Source organism: Girardinichthys multiradiatus, chromosome 7 (assembly GCF_021462225.1).
Source record: "Girardinichthys multiradiatus isolate DD_20200921_A chromosome 7, DD_fGirMul_XY1, whole genome shotgun sequence".
Taxonomy (NCBI): Eukaryota; Metazoa; Chordata; class Actinopteri; order Cyprinodontiformes; family Goodeidae; genus Girardinichthys; species Girardinichthys multiradiatus.
The window spans coordinates 23383449-23403105 of record NC_061800.1 but is presented as its reverse complement, the minus strand read 5'-3'; the positions used below and the strand labels follow the sequence as shown (position 1 = coordinate 23403105).

General features: G+C 38.8%; 1 protein-coding gene across 1 annotated transcript in view; it reads left to right on the top strand.

Annotated features, from left to right (window-relative positions):
* The first annotated feature begins 17143 nt into the window (after positions 1-17143).
* Positions 17144-19657, top strand: part of bcl9 (BCL9 transcription coactivator) — a 47365-nt gene continuing 44851 nt past the window's right edge. Inside the window, exon 1 of the mRNA XM_047370361.1 lies at positions 17144-17539. The gene's annotated coding sequence lies outside the window, so the exon portion shown is untranslated. The remainder of the gene's footprint in view (positions 17540-19657) is intronic.

Genomic DNA, 19657 nt, shown 5'->3' with positions numbered 1-19657 from the left:
CCTCGGTAAGCATTCACACACAAAGATAGCACAGCCTGGGAGAGGATATTTAAATGTTTCGTGAGTCGGGGTGTTTTTCTTTTTTTCAAAAATGGTGTCAACTGATCAGAGGTAAACAGTGATTTATTGGACCACTTTCCTTTTTATAGGACCCTCAGTGAAAGAATTTCCTGCTAACCACAGAGTGTCAATGGAGTGTAAAACCAAATCACCTGTGTCACAATTTCCAGTACCCCTAATGATTCCTCCAAAATAAATTAAACTTACTTACTTTTTAAAGCTGATCAGACTGTCTAGGAACTTTTAATAATAACCCCACAACTTCCTGTTTCTTTGGGTTATAAATATGATGTGTCACAGAAGAACATATCGCTTAGCCTTTATTCAAATTGGGAAAGACAAATTTAAGCAACTGTTTGGCCATTTATATATATGTGAAGAAATAGCTACAAAATTTGCCTTAGTTTGCCTATAACTACCATGCCTTGCAAAAGTATGGAACCTCTCCACATTTCTTCACGTTACAATAACAAGCGTCCATGTATTTCACTGGGATTTCATATAATAGCCCTACACAAAGAATTGAGCAAATAGTAGATAGAATAAGAAAATTGAAAACGTGTGGCTTGCGTTTCTATACAGCTCATCTTACTTTGATAGTCCTGAATAAAATCCAGTGCAACCAAATGCCTTCAGAAGTTCCCTAATTAGTAAACAGAGTCCACCTGTGTGTAATTTAATCTCAGTATAAATGCAACGCTTTTGTGAAGGCCTCAGAGGTTTGTTAGAAAACCTTGGCAAACAAACTGTCGTAGTGGTGAAATGGAGGACCCAAAAGCAGAGAGAAGGCAAGCGGTTGAAAATAAAACAGTTTTTACAAAAAATGTCAGAAATTAAAAACAAAACAATTAGAGTCCAGGGAAAATCCAAAACATTAAATGACAGGAGGAACTCAAGGACACGGGCTGGGGGCAACAACAGGGGGATCTGGCCCTAACAGGGGAAACCAAGAAGAATTTATACTGGGGAGCTTGATTACTGGAATGCTAGACAGGTGAGTTAACAGGGAACTAAGAGGAAATGTAACTAAAGACAAATGATCTACAAACCAACAGAAACACACAAATTAGTATCTCAACACAAAGGAATGAACGGATGAAACAAGACCCTAATGACAATAATACACAATGCAGGAATAAACTGAATATGAAAATCAAAGAGTGACAAATCCCATAATAAAGAAAAACACAAAACTAAAGCCTCATTAATCGTGACACAAACTCATAGGAACACAGCAGACAGGTCAGGGGTCAAGTTGCAAAGAGGTTTAGAGCAGGGGTTAGGTTATAAAACAACATCCCTGACTTTAAACAACTTACAGAGTACTGTTCAATCCATCATCTGAAAATGGAGTATAGGACAATTACAATTCTATGGGTGGCTATCCACCAAAACTGACCAGCCGGAAGAGGAGAGCATTAATCAGATCCACAATCTGGGCTTGGAAGAGTGGGACGAACAGCCCATTGCTCAAATCGCTAAGATTGTCCAACACTTATTAAAGATTATTAGAAAAGTCAATGAGAACTTTCAATTAGAATAATTAAGAATGACATTTTATTGTAAACTGAAAACCTCTCTCAACTGATTTAATTAGGCAAAAAAACAAAGATAACATATCTAATTCTACTCTAGAAGCTACTACTAAAAGGGGAAAAATTTATGAAAAAGAAATGTTCAAGAAATTATTAAACTGATTAAAATTGTAACATTTATCATATTTGGGGTATGGCCTAAATATGCCCTTATTTAGGTATCTGATCTCTACCTTAATCTAAGAGGGGAAAGAAGCAGAGGAGGAAGCATTAAATGTCTCAAAAACCAATTGGAACCATCAGCTTTCAGCACCAGAATCAACATTATGGAACTAAAAGAAGCACCTATTGGTCTGAAACTGGACTGTTGTTTCATTGAAGGACTCATCCAGGATCACCTCAGCTTCCTGCACTTCCATCTCAGCTTGGCTGACAGGCAAAGACAGCGGTTGCTTCTGCCGAAGGTCACTGCAGCACTTGAAGGTCTAGCAGGTCTTTTGGAAGTCATGGTGGTTTCCAACCATGGATATGGAACAGAGTTGGAAATGAAGAAGAATGTGCTTAAAGAAATTATTAGGTGATGCTGAACACGCATCCAAAGTGTTTGGACAAAAAAACTGGATTTTCTAACCAGCTTTACAAATTAATTTCCAAAACTACATAAATACACATTACATGAAATTTTCACTAATGCAATTCAATGATGTGGACAGATTAGCTTCAATGACACATAGTGCAATTAGTTTCTAAATGCCTAAGATACAATTAATCATGGATTTTTTCAAAGTTTCCAAAGTTCTACCTTACCAAATGAAGATCATACATTTGAGAAAAACTTTGACACTTGTTGACAAGCATTCGACCCTGTTCATATTCTTTTTTGTATTTTGAAGATCTTGAGAAGCCACCTGCATGGAAAAAGAGATAGTTTTGGTCAAACATATGGTTTTGTAATGACATTTTGAAGGGACCTGGAGAAAAGCAGTTCTTCAAGATGAGAAGTCAAACTAAGGTTCTACAGTTTTATGTTGTGTTTAGAGTTTTAGATTTGTTAGTTTTGCACAACCCTTCCATTTTGTTTTCATCATTATTTAAATAAACACTGACATGGTCATTGGTTAGACTGGTATAATTTCATAACTTGGTCATGACCTGATTATTTGTGTGTCAAAGCAGTGGTACAGAGGACACTATGTCTGATTTTGGTCACAGTCTCCGCTAAAAGAGCTGACTTTCCATGTGCATGTGAAGGCCATATTGTCTGTCCATTAAAAGTTACCAAACAGGGTAACCCAATAAAATGTTCTGTATTTTCTTCACTGAAACAACTTTACCCACTGAAAACATAATGCTTTTTAAACATCTACATCAAATAAACGGCTTCAACTAATTATCCCTAAAGATCTGGATTTTGCTTTTAAAAAAGCATGATGGCATTCCAGTAATACAAAGCATTTTACAGAGTGTTTTACGTTCTAGTTGGATTGCTACCTCTTATGAAAAAAAAGCTATGGTGTCCCTCTGTCACAACTCCAAACCATTAGGTTTATGTTGCAAAATTGTCTCTCTAATTACATCATTATGTTTGTGCTGACAAACCTAATTGCTGCCTGGATTACACTCACAGGCAACATTCTTTGAGTGAATGAAGCACTTCATTTATTTTTCTAATGTTATGTATGTGGCTGGGGTAGGACGCACAGGTTGGAGAAATAAGATTTTTATAACAACCACACTCTTGAGTCTCATGATTTCAATCAGCCCGGGGGATCTGTGACGAACCTAAAAGACCAGGACAAACATTAACCAGATTCTGTGAGGACCTAACCAGTTCATATTCCATTTCACACTGAAAAATTTAAACGTTTATTATTCTACTGACAGAAAATAACTCTTGTGTAGTGCTGACTATTAATAAAGGAATGTCTGCATGTGTCTCTTGTGCCTTTCCCAACATATTCATGCAATCAAGCTAAATCTTGGTGGACATATTGATGAGAAGCATAATATGTCAGAGCCAAATTTGAAAAGTTTCAGATGACTCGAGGCTATTAAAGGAATTTCAGTAAATGTTATTATTCTAACCAGAGGTGAAACAGCAGTTGAATGAGCGCACAGTTTTAAAAAGATCGCTTCCCTCTGCATACCACTTCAGTTTGCAGTGTTTATGTCAAAATAAGAACCTAATATAAGTTGAGTTTCTGTTTAATTATTTAGCTGCTGCTTCATTTAGCATGAGCTCAGCAGCTTCTCCAACTCCATTCATGCATTTTGCGTTTATCAGCAACGACACACGTGAGGAATGTTCAGTGTATACTTGCAGCTTTATTCTTTATTTTTTACTTTAAAACTGCAGTATTGTTTATGCGCAAGTTAAAATTACATGTCATGGAAATAGCTCAGAACTTGTAAATCAAATACTATGCTTTAACGGAAGCAGACTGGAGTTTGCATCCTGGTCTATATTTTCTGCTTTAAACTTAGGAAATTATTTGATTTATGACCTAAATCTAAACACTTGGAAACTACATTTTTATTTGATTAAATTTTTAAGTTGTAGTGTTGAAAAACAAGGTTTAAAATTTAATTAAAGGGATATTTGTATGGTTTCTTGAGACACGTGACAATATAACAATAAAGCTAAAATTAAAATCTTGAATTCATCTGAAAACAAACGTTTCCAGTTCAAGTATCTGTAGAATTTGGCAAATTTCCCTTATTCGTGTTTTTGATTGTACGACAGAAAAGGCATTTTTCCTGGCATGCCTCCCTGTTGGACACGTTTGTTGTGCAGACTTATATTAGACTTATAATGCAAACATTCTCTAACTGTAAGCATCAAAGAATAATTTCTTCCTCCATGATAAATTGTTGCATGTGTGACAACACAGATTTGCGTCTCAGTCTAGCCTTGCTTGTCACAGTTGCAGTTACATTTCACATCATATTTATGAAGTCATTGATTTCTAATTAAATGAAATGATTTCTAATTTACATTTACTTTATAGGAAATTTTTGTTGTACCAATCATGCAGCCGTGATTTTGTCGAACAATTTATGTGCTAATGTGGGATTATTTTCCACAACTGTCCAAATATTTGTTGGATTTTCCTACATTGCTCAGTGTGAGACTACTGCTATAAAACATGAATTCATTTTAACAAAGATTCCAACATGTGTGAAAAGCACTGTAGCTGTTTCACTTCTGTTTCCCTTTAAACCATATGCGTGGTTACATATTAGCTTTGTTATTAATGGACAACAGCTACATTTCATGAAATTACGCAATAATTTATCTGTTAACAACAGGGATGTAGACATTTTTAAGACACACACATTGTACCAGTCACAGGTCTGACAGCACCAGCTTAAATCTTGGTAGCTGGATCAAACCTTTTGATTGCTACTTCAGGCTTTGAACAACAGTATATACTGTATTCATTACACACAGAGTGATACTGCTTTAGGTGTTTATTTAAGTTAATTTCAGTTTCTTGGAAAATTAGGACATAACAGAAGACCAATTCAAAAGATGTGTTTTAATACAGAGATGTTGACCAACTATGGGTTTTGGGCCAGATTAGTTTGCTGGCCAATTAGCCACAGTGATACATTGCTCCTTAAAGCAGGTATTAGAACTTTTGACAGTGTGTTCCTTTGCTAAGTATTGCTGGAAAATGAAATAAGCATCTCCACAAAGCTTGTCGGCAGAGGGAAACACGAAGTGCTCAAACATTTCCTGGTAGGCAGCTGTGCTGTGCTGACTCAAATACAGTGGACCAACACCAGCAGGTGACATGGCACCCCAAACCCTCACTGACTGTGGAAAATTCCCACTGGGTTTCAAGCAACTTGTATTTGCTTCTCTTTATCTGATGTTGCCTTTAGTTCTGAAGCAGTTTAAAATACGGCATGTGACAGTTCCAGCCCATATCCAGGATAGGTCTGTGGTGGCTCCTGAAGCACTGACAGTCCACACATTGTAAATCTCCTTTAACTCTTTACTGAGTTTTCTTCACAATCCTTTAAAGGCTGCGGTTATCTCTGTTACTTATGCACCTTTTCTATCACACGTTTTCCTTCCACTCAACTAATTTAACCTGCATGTGGAGAGTGTCCATGACTGGCTGTTGAACAACTGTCAAATCATGTTCCCCATGATTGTGTAGGTCATAAGGAGGCTATGGCATAAAATCTCTGTATTTAAAATAAAATTTTTATAATTATTTTACTATTATTACTTAGGTAAAATAAAAAAATTTCCAAGGAAGCCTAATTTCAGGTTTTCGTTAGCTGTTAGCAATATTCATAAAAATTACCAGAAGTAAATGCTTGAAATATGTATTTAAGGAATCTATATGAGTTTCACTTTTGTACTTAAATTGCTGAATAATTACCTTTTCAAAGATGTTCTAGCTGATTGAGAAGCCCCTGCACTGTTGTGTAAACAAGCAAAACCTTGAGGATTTTAAGCAGGTATTTTACTATAACTGATTTGATATTACTCTTACGTACCTTTCTCGCACCAGTGGGCCTAAGCCCAGACTCTGTCGTCACCGTAAAGGCCTTAGTGATATAAACACACTAACTTGCAATCATAAATCCTACTCGTTAGGAGGCGATGTAATCGCTCTCGCCTCTGATTAGTCATTAACAGTCCATTTAGTGAAATAGCAAGGCGCAGGTGGGTGGGCAACTGCTCCCATCTCCAGAGTCTGCCTCAACTGGTTAATGATCAGTTAATTAACATTGTTTGGGTCCTCCCTGTTTGTTTACGCTCACCTGCCATCAGGGGAGAGTCAGAAAACACTGCTACAGGGGACAGTAAACACAGCCAGAAGGGAATGAGAAAGGCCTGGCAGAAGGAAGGAGAAGAAGTGATACTGAAACCTACATTGAAATAAAATCGTCAAGTAAATTCACCTTCAAGCAAACAATTACAAGGAGAACAGAATGGACTGAGTGAACCCTGTGGATGCATCTTATTCCTCATTAAGGGTCGGTGTGGCAGTACTCGTCTCTGTTACTCATAGCAACACTGCATACCATGATAATAGGCTGACGGATGATTGGCCAGACTGCAGCTCTCCGGTAAGTGACCTCACTGCTGTGTGGGTGAGCTCACTGTCTCAGTATTTTGATAACCCAGCCAATGGTTCGTTCTTCTCGGCATCGCCACCAAACCTGTTGATGAATGGGGCCTCTAACCCCAGTCTGCTCCTCCAGCTGCAGCCCAACACAGAAACTCTGTTCTTCCACATTTTAGAGTACCGTTTTACTTGAACTTTCTATATTTTAGTATATCACATTACTATTTTCATCCATAAAACGTTATGAGCCTTCTTAATCATTTCTCTTTACGTCTTCAGCGGTTCTCCCCGGCATAAGATTGTTTATCAAAGCCTTAAATAATGCAGATGGTAATATGATAGGTGAGTAAGAAATGTTGGTATCCTGCTTAAACACACACGCTCTGATAATAAACCGTCTGGCTTTGGACCCGTTGATTTAAAGTCACACAGGACAGAATCTGGATTTTGTTCTCCTGCTTCCAAAAGAATTCCCAGTCACGGCAGAGATTTGCAACGTTGGAGAGGCACAACATCGACCTGAAGAGCTCTGTGTGCATGCCTAATGCAACCCAGTCTGGGAATACTGCCAGTCTACTGTTACTCCTCTAGTGGGGTTTATCATGCACACACCCACATGCCTGTGCGCACACACGCAGAAACAAGGGAGAGAGAGAACAAGGGAGAGAGAGGGTGTGTTTTTGTGTGCTGTGTATGCGAGACAGAAACAGAGAGTGAGAGGCAGAGCTTTATCGTGTGTCACTGATCTCTGCAAGCATGCACAAACACGTCCGATGTAGCCGTGGCCTGCTTGTCAAAAGTCACAAATATGCAGCTCTCATCCTCATATTTTTAAGCTGTACACATACAGTACAGTATGTCATTGCAGTGTTCAGTTATGAAAGGCTTGATTGTAGCTGGTCTTTATGTCATACTAGCAAGGACCGAAAAAACAATTTGAAAGTAAGCTATGACAAACTGTCAGTTCATAGATAAACACACAGTTACCTCCTATTAGCTACTAGGTAAAGATGTATAAAATAAATTTATGTTTTATTATATAATCCCACAAGAAAGAATGTTACCAAATCCAACATTTAATTTGAGCACATTTATTCAGCAAGGGAAAAAAATCTCTTATAAAGAAATAATTATTTTTCACAAAACACAGGTAGTGCATTTACAGGACCAACTAACAATTTCTTTAAAATAGACATAACGAGACCATCTTTTAAATGTATACTTTAAGTTAATCAGAATGTCTAGGAACTTATAAATGGTAATCTGTTACTTCCTGTTTCCATGGGGTACATTTAAGCTGTTGCACATTTCTTAAAATGGTAAAAACAAGACAAACATGCCATTCAAGCAAGGCAGATTGGTACAAGAAATAGCTACTACACTTGATTTACTCATACTGTACCTACAGTCATGGAAATAATTTAAAAGTTGAAAACAACCAGAACTATGACCAGCAGGGATGGACATGGACCCCACTTGTGTGTTCCACCAGTGAGGAGGATGGTAAAAGAGGCAGAACAATATCCAATGCTCTTTCTAAGAGGAGCATTGCAAACAGTTTCACAGAGGGAAATTGTTAAAATTGAAAGATATATTTTAAAATAATAGTTTACAATTGCTAAACTAAGGTTCTTTGTAGTGTTAAATCGGTAGTCAGTTATTTACTTATGGCAGGGAGCTGTCTGAACACCCTTTGTTCAAAGAAGCAGGAATTTGTTCTGACCAAAAGGTCAAGCTAAGTGCTAGTAAGAGTTGTACCAGTTCTAAATATTTTTTAAACTGTTTAAAATGGCTCTGGACTCAAAAACATTAATGTTGTTCTTTCAAACACTGTTCTTTAAACTTTTACACTAAGAATGTCCCGATCAAGTATTTTGGCAGTCTCACTTCTGTCAGTGTGCCCCAGGGTAGCTGCGGCTACATTGTAGCTCACCACTGTCAGAGTGTGAATGTGTGTATGAATGGGTGGGTGACTGAATGTAGTGTGAAGCGCTTTGGGGTCTCTGGGGACTTGATAAAACGCTATACAAGTACAGGCCATTTACCGTTCCCATTTACCATTTACACACTTTTATTGTGTGATTTGTATATATCTGAATCCACAAACACATTTTCTTTGTTCAATAACCCTCCAGTTTTGCTCCTGGTTACAATTTGGTTATGAGAAGCAATTTGCTGGTGCTAGGCCAATGGCTCCTTGATCAATTGGCTACTAACATATTTTAATGTGAACACAAAGTTGTTCACATTAAAGAAAACAAACAGACCAGGAGCTGACGCAGCCAATACAGTCTCTTTCACTCGAAAAGAGATTGTCAAGGATGGAAAATACTTCTACAGTACTTTACAATTTTGCAAGTTGTGCAAAATAGGAAGTAGGTCATGATTTTTAAATATTAGGCCTCACAAACAGAGTCATACAGCTCACTAGTGGTATGGCTGAGACTTCAACAGTGTTTCAGAACAGTCTGTCCATTAGATTTGTTCAATTTAAAGATCATAATGCAAAACAAAACATGGTAATTGTACCTGATTGATTGTACGTCTTATACAAAAGTATCTCAGTGTAAAAACCAACAGTTTTCAAAGGTTTAACAAATGCTGTTTTAATAATTTTGTGTATAACCATTTTGATACTGCCTTACTTTCTCATCTAGTCATCCCTTAACCACTTGCACAAAATGCTGCTGTTCGTCTATTAACAGAACAGAAAAATGGGAACATATAACTCCAGTTATGGCTTCACTCCACTGGCTTCCTGCTCGTTACAGGATAGTTTTAAAAATGTTGCTACTGGTTCTTGAGGGTCTTAATGGTTTTGCCCCATCATGTTTAAAGACTTATGAAGAAGCCCAAGAGCCAAACAACAAGTTGCTCTTTCATGTCTTCTCCACTGCCACCCCACAACTGTGGAATAACCTACGGATCCATATAAGAGCTGTTTGTAATATGTAGACTTTTTGTGTGTTTTTAAAGACCCACATCTTGGCTTTTAAATTAACTTGACATCTTTACTATTCCTATTTTTACATTATTTTTCTTTTTTGTTTTTTTTATAAAGTGTTGTATTGATGTATTTTGTGTGTTTTTTCTTTTTAACCTCCTGTCAACTATTTTGTTTTTGTTCTGCAGGATTTTGGTGCAACTTGTTTGCTGTTAAGTTCTATATAAATAAAGCTGACATTGACAAGTTTCTCTGGATAAGTACCCTTAACAGGTTCCACTTAATAACACGTTTTTCAGATGGTTGGTAGCAGGTGGTTGGTAACATTATAGGTCGCAGATTGTGGACCAAAATGAACTCTAGTAACCAATAGTAACTCTATCTGGGTGTGCTTTATGTATTCTATTTTCTAGAAAGGATTTACACGGGCAGATTATGTTTAGGAATCCTGGCACACCACGATCTTTCACGTCACCACTGTCTTCATACCCCAGAGCTTTTCTTTGACTGTTTTGTAAAGTTTTAACCGCAAAGTACCTTTGGTGATTTTATATTAAAGACCAACACAAATGACTGCATAATTGAGAAGAGAAAGGAAAATCCTTTTTAGAATCTTTTTTCAAATGAAATCTGAAAAGTGTGGCATGTAAACTGAACCATCTTTACAGCAGTACCCCTAAATAAAATCCAGAGCAACCAGTGTAATTTAATCTTGGTATAAAAACAGATGTTCTGTAAAGGCTTGTTAGATAACAGCAGACCAACAGCATCATGAAGACCAAGGAACACAGCAGACAGATCAGGGAGAATGTTATGGAGAAGTTTAAAGCAGGGAGAGGTTTTAAATCAATATCTCAAGCTTTGGACACCTCCCAGAGCACTGCTCAGTCCATCATCTGGAAATGGAAAGACTATGGCACAACTACATACCTATGAAGAAATGACCTTTAACCTAAACTTACAACCCAGAGCATCAATCAGAGAGGCAGGCAAGAGCCCCACGGCAACTCTGGAGGAGCCACAAAGATCCACAACTCAGAAAGGAGAATCTGTGGACAGGATGACTATAACTCGAGCACTTCACAAATCTGGCCTTTATGGAACTAGGACAAGAAGAAAGCCATTGCTGAAAGAAAACCACAAATACATACAATGTGCAGGTGACAATGTTGTAGGGGACTTAACAAACATTTGGAAGAAGGTACTCTTGTCCGATGATCCCAAAATTTTAACTTTTGACCAGCATGCAAAGTTCTACGTGTGGTAGCTCGCTAACACTTCACCTCATCCTGAGGAGAGACCTAAGTCCTAATGACAATGTGGCAAGACTTGGAAACTTTGATGTTCACAAATCTCTCGAATCTTACTGATCCTGAGACATTTTTAAGAAAAACAGACAGAAATATCAGCCTTTAAATGTTCAAAGCCTGTAGGGACTTACACTAATTAATTACACCTAAAGGTGGCTCTAGAAAGCAAAAAAATCTGAAAAATACCAAACTGAAAAAAGTTTCAAAGTGTAAAAATTGTAGACTTTTTTTTATTCCAATTCACAGTTATGAACTAATATGACTCTGAGCACAATCTACTGCTGATTACCTCGCTACATAACCCCACTGAGAAGCAAAAAAAAATTAATAAAGCTAAATATGCTTTGAACTTGCAACACTGACGCAAAAACAAAAAACATTTTAAATTGTGTTCTCAAACTTTATTAACCAAGCGAGTGAGAGAATAGAGCCATAATTACTGACATTTAAACAACAATAAAGCTAAATTAACTCCTAATCGTATCCCAACATTAATGCAGTGCATTTAAACCCCCATGCACAGAACAGAGCCCTCACTAAAAAGGCCTCTTAAAGAAGAAAGCTTTCACTTTCACTGCAAAAACATGTCTGGTTTGAGAGTCTTAATCAGGGGAAAAGAAACCAGGGCGCGTGCGCACACACACACACACACACACACACACTCTCTCTTGTTTTGCTATATGTAGTGAGGACCATGTGTTGACTCCAATTGACTTCCATTGATTTTCAGTCATTTTCAACCCTTTCTATACCCTAACCCTGACAATAAACCTAACCATTACCAGTGCATGCCTAACCCTAACCTTAACCTAAAGTCAATTCACACCTTAGTCCTAAACCTAACCGTTAGCAAAATAGGTCGTGAGGACCAGCAAAATGTCCTCACTTTGATGGTGAAATCGGGAAAATGGTTCTCACTGTGATACCAAGATAGGAACACACACACACACACACACATATGCAGACATACAATCAGACCAGTTAATGGCGTTCACACTTAAACACCAATTTATCCAATCCCCAGTTGTCTTGATTATACATTTGGGTTAGATTTGAAATGTATCTTGATTAAATATTGAGAAGGACCACTCTCGCATTGCATGTCCTCAATGTTTCACTCTTCCTCCGAGGCCTCTGAACGTCAGTCTGTGAGGAGTAAGTGTGTGTGTGTTTGCCCCGTAGCTGAACATGATTTTATTTGTCAAGTGTCATGTCATTAGCTCCTTGGCTCATCACAAGCACTAATAAAACTCCACTGCTCTAAATAACCTTAGGTTATGGCAATGAATTAAGAGCAACCCTGTCAAAAACAGTCTGATTTAAGCTTTTTAAAGCTTTCTATAAATTAGAAATGTCCCATTTTGTGCTCTTAATTTCACTTCACCATATCAATTGCTGAATAAGACTTTGAGCTCCTATTTTAATAGGTTTTCACAGTTTCTAGATGTAATGTGATTTGGCAATTACTCATAACAAACTTGATCCTTTTTAAATTAATTTGTGAAGTAAAATTCAGTTAAAGTTTATTTCTTTGAGAACTATAATGGACCTTTGTCCCATGTGAACATTAATATGAGGATCTTTACCCCACAAACTTTTGCAACAGAGGTGAGATTTAACATGTTGCAAACATCTTTCAAATGCAAATGGTATTAAAATACATCTCCTTCTCTGGAGCAGCATTGCCAAAAAGCTGTCAGACATTATCCTGATAGCTAAGAGCTTCATTAATGGTGGACGGTCTAGATTTGAAAAAAACGAAATACAGAATAAGTATCACACAAACCCAGATTTCATTATATGTACACTTTTATTGGCCATAATTAGTAAAAATGTCATCTTATCTTGCGAGATTTAAATGAGGTCCCTTTTGTTTGTGCAATCATTTTACCTGACCATCACCAGGGTGTTGTGCAGTGGGTGATTATGAAATACGTAAAAAAATAGGAGGGGCAAAAAAATCTAAAGAAATCTAAAGCAATCTAAGGCCCACAAGGAGTATCTCAAAGTCATGTGTGTCACGATCCTGAGGAGTTTGGATTTTGATTTTCTTTTATGTATTTAAATAAGTTCTTTGCTGTTTACTTTGTTCTTTAGGTCTTGCTTTCTTAAGTTTATTTCCCTATGCTTATTATTAGGTTAGGTGTTTTCCCTTTTAGTGCATTCTACTGTGTTTGCTTCCTTCTAATGTTTTTTGTACATTTAGAATTATTTCTGTTAGATACTTCCCTGTGTTTCTTTGTGTTTCTGCTCTGCTCTCCGTTTTCTGTCTGCCACAGCTGCTCCACATCTCCTCTGATTTCTCAGTCTTTACTACGGCTCAGCTGTTCCTCATTTCCGTATTTTTCATTGTTCTCCATTGGATACTTCTGTTAATCTACCTGGTATTTCTTGTAGATCAGCTCTAATCCGTGTTCAGTTATCCTCGTGTCTTTTTGTAAGTTTTTGTTTAATTTACCATTAAACTGTTTCTATTCACCATGCTGCTTCCAAGATCCTGTTTGCATTATGGTCCAGCTCCAACCTCACGAAACCTGACGATATGTTTAAGAAACAGGCAAAAAAGCAGTAAAGATTTGACACAGGACCTGAAAGATGTGTCTTCCTTCAGTTGTTTATTCAAGTCTTAAAACTAATGGGTCTTTGAAAATCCTTCCATTTCTAGAATCGCGCCACCCAAGATGGCAGCAGGTTGGAGTAGCTCAGTTACTGTTCATTCTGATGAGTTTCTTTTTTTTATTTGAATTGGTATTAAATGACAATAGTAATAGTGTGTCGGTCAAACTGTCTTATTAATTTAAAGGAACAAAAATAATTTTGAGTCCTTGTGACAGGCTGCTGCTAACAAGTGCCTGAATATACTAGTTGGTTCTTGGTTAGATCTCCTGATGTGTGTAGACACAACACAGGATTTTCTCTTTAGTTTGGAAGCCTTTCATCCTTGAATGATTAATAGGTCAAAGGTAAGAGGCTAAACAAAGGGGACAAATCTTTACTATCAAAACTCTTGTGAACAAAGGCTATATATTTGTTAAAAAAAACAACATTCCAATAATAATTTTGAAAGACCTTAAGAACACCAAATAATAAAGAGAAAATGTAAGTCTAGCTCCTAAGAAGCAAAATGGAAAGAAATCAGAGGGGACTCAAGACTTTTGCACAATACTGTATATTTGTCAGAGGACTGTATTGCAAAACACTAAAACCCAATGTGAATAATTCAAGTTTCTGGGCCCATGGGTTTTCAAACACCACTGGTGGTACTAGGGCTGCCCCTAGTGGTACTTAGAAAAGGTTTTGGTTTTAATTATTTGCCTGACAAATATGAATGGATTAACTGTGACACCAGGCTAATAAACACTAACAGCCAAGAAAAATTTGTTATTCAAGCACATCAGTCTTAACTTCATCAGATTCATCTCAAACTGTGCGGTGAGGACAGTTTTGAGAACTCCCAGTACAAATGGAAGCAGTTAATTATGTGTTCCTTGCGAACTTGGATCTGGAAATGACATCAAACCAAAACTAATCATGTCCCAGTTTTAAGTCTGAAAATTTGAGGAATTTGTTAATTGACGTCTTACAGAACTAGCTTGCATGCTAACAGCAGTTTGCGTTTTGTTCTTGTTCAGCTGCATTGTGTTGTCTATAATCATCTGTGTGATCTCCTGTGGAATATTTCATGTGTTTTCCTGTATAATTGTTATGTATGATATTGCTTTAGAAGTAAGGATGTAAACAAGTCAAAATGAGGCTCAGTATTGTGTGTGGCCTCCACGTGCCTGTATGACCTCCCTACAATGCCTGGACATGCTCCTGATGAGACGGTGGATGATCTCCTGAGGGATCTCCTCCCAGACCTGGACTAAAGCATCCACCAACTCCTGGACAGTCTGTGGTGCATCGTGACGTTGGTGGATGGAGCGAGACATGATGTCCCAGATGTGCTCAATCGGATTCAGGTCAGGGGAACGGGAGGCCAGTCGATAGCTTCAATGTCTTCATCTTACAGGAACTGCTGACACACTCCAGCCACATGAGGTCTAGCATTGTCTTGCATTAGGAGGAACCCAGGACCAACCACACCTGCATATGGTCTCACAAGGAGTCTGAGGATCTCATCTCGGTACCTAATGACAGTCAGGCTACCTCTGGCGAGCACATGGAGGGCCATGCGGCCCTCCAAATAAATGCCACCCCACACCATTACTGACCCACTACCAAACCGGTCATGCTGAAGGATGTTGCAGGCAGCAGATCGCTCTCCACGGTGTCTCCAGACTCTGTCACGTCTGTCACATGTGCTCAGTGTGAACCTGCTTTCACCTGTGAAGAGCACAGGGCGCCAGTGGTGAATTTGCCAATCCTCATACCATCCTCATGGAGTCGGTTTCTAACCGTTTGTGCAGACACATGCACATTTGTGGCCTGCTGGAGGTCATTTTGTAGGGCTCTGGCAGTGCTCCTCCTGTTCCTCCTTGCACAAAGGTGGAGGTAGCGGTCCTGCTGCTGGGTTGTTGCCCTCTTACGGCCTCCTCCACGTCTCCTGGTGTACCGGCCTGTCTCCTGGTAGCGCCTCCAGGCTCTGGACACTACGCTGACAGACAGAGCAAACCTTCTTGCCACAGCTCGCATTGATGTGCCATCCTGGATGAGCTGCACTACCTGAGCCACTTGTGTGGGTTGTAGAGTCCGTCTCATGCTACCACGAGTGTGAAAGCAGCACCAACATTCAAAAGTGACCAAAACATCATCCAGAAAGCATAGGTACTGAGAAGTGGTCTGTGGTCCCCACCTGCAGAACCACTCCTTTATTGAGTGTCTTGCTAATCGCCAAAGATTTCCCCCTGTTGTCTATTTCATTTGAACAACATGTGAAATTGATTGTCAATCAGTGTTGCTTCCTAGGTGGACAGTTTGATTTCACAGAAGTTTGATTTACTTGGAGTTATATTGTATTGCTACTTAGATTTTGGACTGAACCATCTCGCAGGAACGGAGGGGGGAAGACGGCAGGAAATCTTGACTGGGATGTAATGGACTAGACCACTGGAAAGCTCAGGCGAAAATGGGGGGGACACATATTCCAATTTTATAATATTACCGTGATAATGTGATTTGATAATATTCGCGGTGTAAAGTGGAGGAAAACGGAGCCTGAGGTAACATCCCAGGTGAATGCTTCCCTTGTTTTGTTCTCCCATGGTACCTATGACTCGCTTCTTTAAGAAGTAGAGGAACATTTCAGAGGGAGGCTCTGTACTCTTAATAACTGGGTGCAGATTAGAGACTTCATTTTGTAGGGGAAATTCAAATATAGTGCCTTGCAAAAGCATTTATACATCTTGAACATATTTTTTTCATCACATATATTCTTACATACAGATAAAACTGATTTTTGGGGTTTTTCATTATCTTTAAGCCATAATCAACATTCAGTCAGTCATCAGTCATTTTCTACCGCTTATTCCATAGTGGGTCGCGGGGAAGCTGGTGCCTATCTCCAGCAGTCTATGGGCGAGAGGCAGGGTACACATAATCAACATTCACTGACACCTTAAAACCATATATAACATATCACTGTATCTCTTTTTGAATTGAATTACTGCAATAAATTCTAGATACCATTTTAATTATACTACAATTTATTCTGACGCACCTCTAAACATCGCTACCAAATATTTCATAGAAGACTGGTGCTTTTTAAAGGCCACTGAAGATAGTTTGAAAACTTCCATAAGTTATATAACTAACTTTGCCTACCTTCCTTCATATGGAGAAGTTTCAGGTAACGTATAGAAAATATGGCACCAAATAAAAAAAGCATGTAAGTTATTAGTGATTGTATGTATTTACAGTGTTAACTGTGTCACATGGAAGTGGACATTTGCTGCTGTCCGACAGTAACATTCTCACTGGCACCCAGACCTGACCTAGAATTGCTACTTAGAATTTGGACTGAACCATCTCGCAGGAACGGAGGGGGGGGAGACGGCAGGAAATCTTGACTGGGATGTAATGGAGTAGCTGGAAAGCTCAGGCGAAAAAGGGGGGGGGAAGACATTATTCCAATTTTATAATGTTACCGTGATAATGTTGTGATTTGATCATGTTCGCGGTGTAAAGTGGAGGAAAACGGAGCCTGAGCTAACATCCCAGGTGAGTGCTTCCCTTGTTTTGTTCTCCCATGCAGCTGGAGAGTGTCATCGCCGCGGCTCGCCTCCTGGCAACGGGCACACGCGGGTCCTCCTCCCGGGGACATCACACTCCGGTATCCGTTCTTCTGTGCCTCTGCCCCCGAAGGCTGGCTGGCTAGCTAAACCCACACGTCGCGTCTTGGCCTCGCTCACACTGAGAGCTACCGCCGCCCCCCCCCCCCCCTCCTACTCTCTATTTTTTTTCGGCTCGTAAATGACGGTTTTTGCGGCGCCACAGAAGCGGATTATTCACGATGTGTTCTGCTTGGTGTGAAACCCGCGGAGAAATATTGGTTTTTACCCCCATTATCACACCGGAGGACCGCCCGTGCTTCGTGAAAATGGAAAAAGGGACACAATGCAGCATGCATGTTCTGCATTCTTCAGGAGCTCCACGTCGTCGGTATTGTATTTCATGTCTGAAATGTGTTTCATATGATTTATAAACGCGTAACGAGATTACAGGCCTCTGCTTGTGATTGTGTCGGCCAGCCCCTATCATCTGCCGAGCGATTTAATTGTTACATTGTTAACGGGAGATGAACACAACTTGGGGGTGGGGGAATGAACGTTTACCCAAGGCGGGCTTTGAGTTGTTCCTTTTATTATCCGACAAAAAGCCCCCCAGGACGGGTCTCATTTTGGACCTGGTTTTTTTTTTTTTTTTTTTTTTGGTGTGGTTGTTGTCGTTTGTTCTCGCTCTCATCAGCCGTCCACTGCCTCCCTCTTCGGGGGAAGACTTTGTTTGCGCTGGACGAGGCTCCATGAATGCGAGCGCTGAAGTCCTCCCTCCCCCTCTTCCCGCACCACCTTCACCACCAGTTCTCTGGCGAAACAGGAACAACTTCTTTTAGGAAAAAAAAAAAAAAAAAAAAAAAAGTTCCTGGAGTTTCAAGCGCCATGGAATTACTTTGTCCGCCAAGAGTTGTCCAGTGAGGCGCTGAGATTTCAGGAGAAGGGGGGAAGAAAGCCTGAGTCCCCTGCAGTTGTTGTGTGCACAGGGGTTTAGTTGCAGAGTTTTGGAGATACATATGTTTTTAAGGACTTTCTCGAGTAGGACTCGTTTGTGAGCAACTTGTGGCATTTTCATGTGTTATCTTAGCTGGCTATGACAGAAAACTGAGCTACCACTTTGTTTTTACTTGACGAATGAGTAGAACACGAATCTACAGGTCCTTTGTTGGTTTGTTACTTCACCTACTGGATATTAAAAAGTCGTGACTAGTTCCCAACATGTCTTTGAAGTGATTTATCAAGTAGCTTCATGAAACAATAGATGCACTGATCAGAGATTGGAATCGGCCAATTTTCCCTAGATTTGTTGGCTGAATATTGATAAATCCGTTTTTTTCCTATTCATTAAATCCATCAAAACTAGGAACTCCCACTAATTCCCTTCCATAAACGCATCAACATTTGCTTTATGCACTTTTTGGAGCTAAATAAAACAAAATCAGATAGATGTCATCACTTGCTGTTAAAAAAAAAAAAAAATGCTGGGTATCTTAGCAAAATCTCAAGGGTTATAGGTCAAAGCAGTCATTTTCATCAGAAAGAACAGTACAATAACACTCATGTGATACTATGGATGTGTGTAGGATAAACATTAAGGTGGGCAACAGTGTTTTAAACACTATCATTTTGGTGCACTTTATGTCCCTCACTTTACATTAAAACTTGTGAAATGCCGTAAACCAAAAACCACAAAAGGGCGTAATTTAAAAAATGTAGCAATTGTCACAAAACATTTAACAGTCTTTCATTAATTGTGATCCTAAGTGATCCTAATAGTCCTTTATCTCAGCCAAAATCGCCTTTATTGTCCTGTTATGACAAAGAAAGTCTTCATGTTTTACAATCTTATTTGGGAGAAGACTCTACAGATTCTTTATGGCTTTTTTTGGTTTAGTAAAATGATTTAAAAAGTCTAGCCCCCCATCTATGTATTGAGCCAATTTTCTGCAAACGAGATTGAAGAGATTTCTCCCAAATCTGTCTGTAGGACCATTAAACTGGAGATGCACCAGTAAGTCAGCCAGAGATATATATATTTTCTTGTTCAGGTGTTCTCTGAGTAGGTAAAACAATGATGGTTTGTCTGATTTTCATTAAATTAAGAAAAGCTTAATTCTCCCACCATTTTCAGTCCCTTTAACGGATCGACCAACAGTATATATTTTGATGCACTGTTTGAATTCAAGAAACATCTGGTAAAGTTTGGTAACAGATAATCTGGTCATTCCTATCTTTTCTGTTGGATTCAATTCTATAAATCTCAACAAATAAAAGAATGACTATGTAAAAACAAATAATTTCTTCTGAAAGAGTGATGGGGAAAAAAAACCTAGAAATTATACTGATATCATGTGTAGGTTGAAAATGAAGACAGCTAAAGCTCAAATCCAAGGGTCATTTCTGAACTCTTTGACCCAGAAATGACCCAAAAAAATGCTCAATATCAAAACAATTGTTTAGATAATGTGACAAAACTGTCAACAAATGATTTTTGAATGTTTCTACC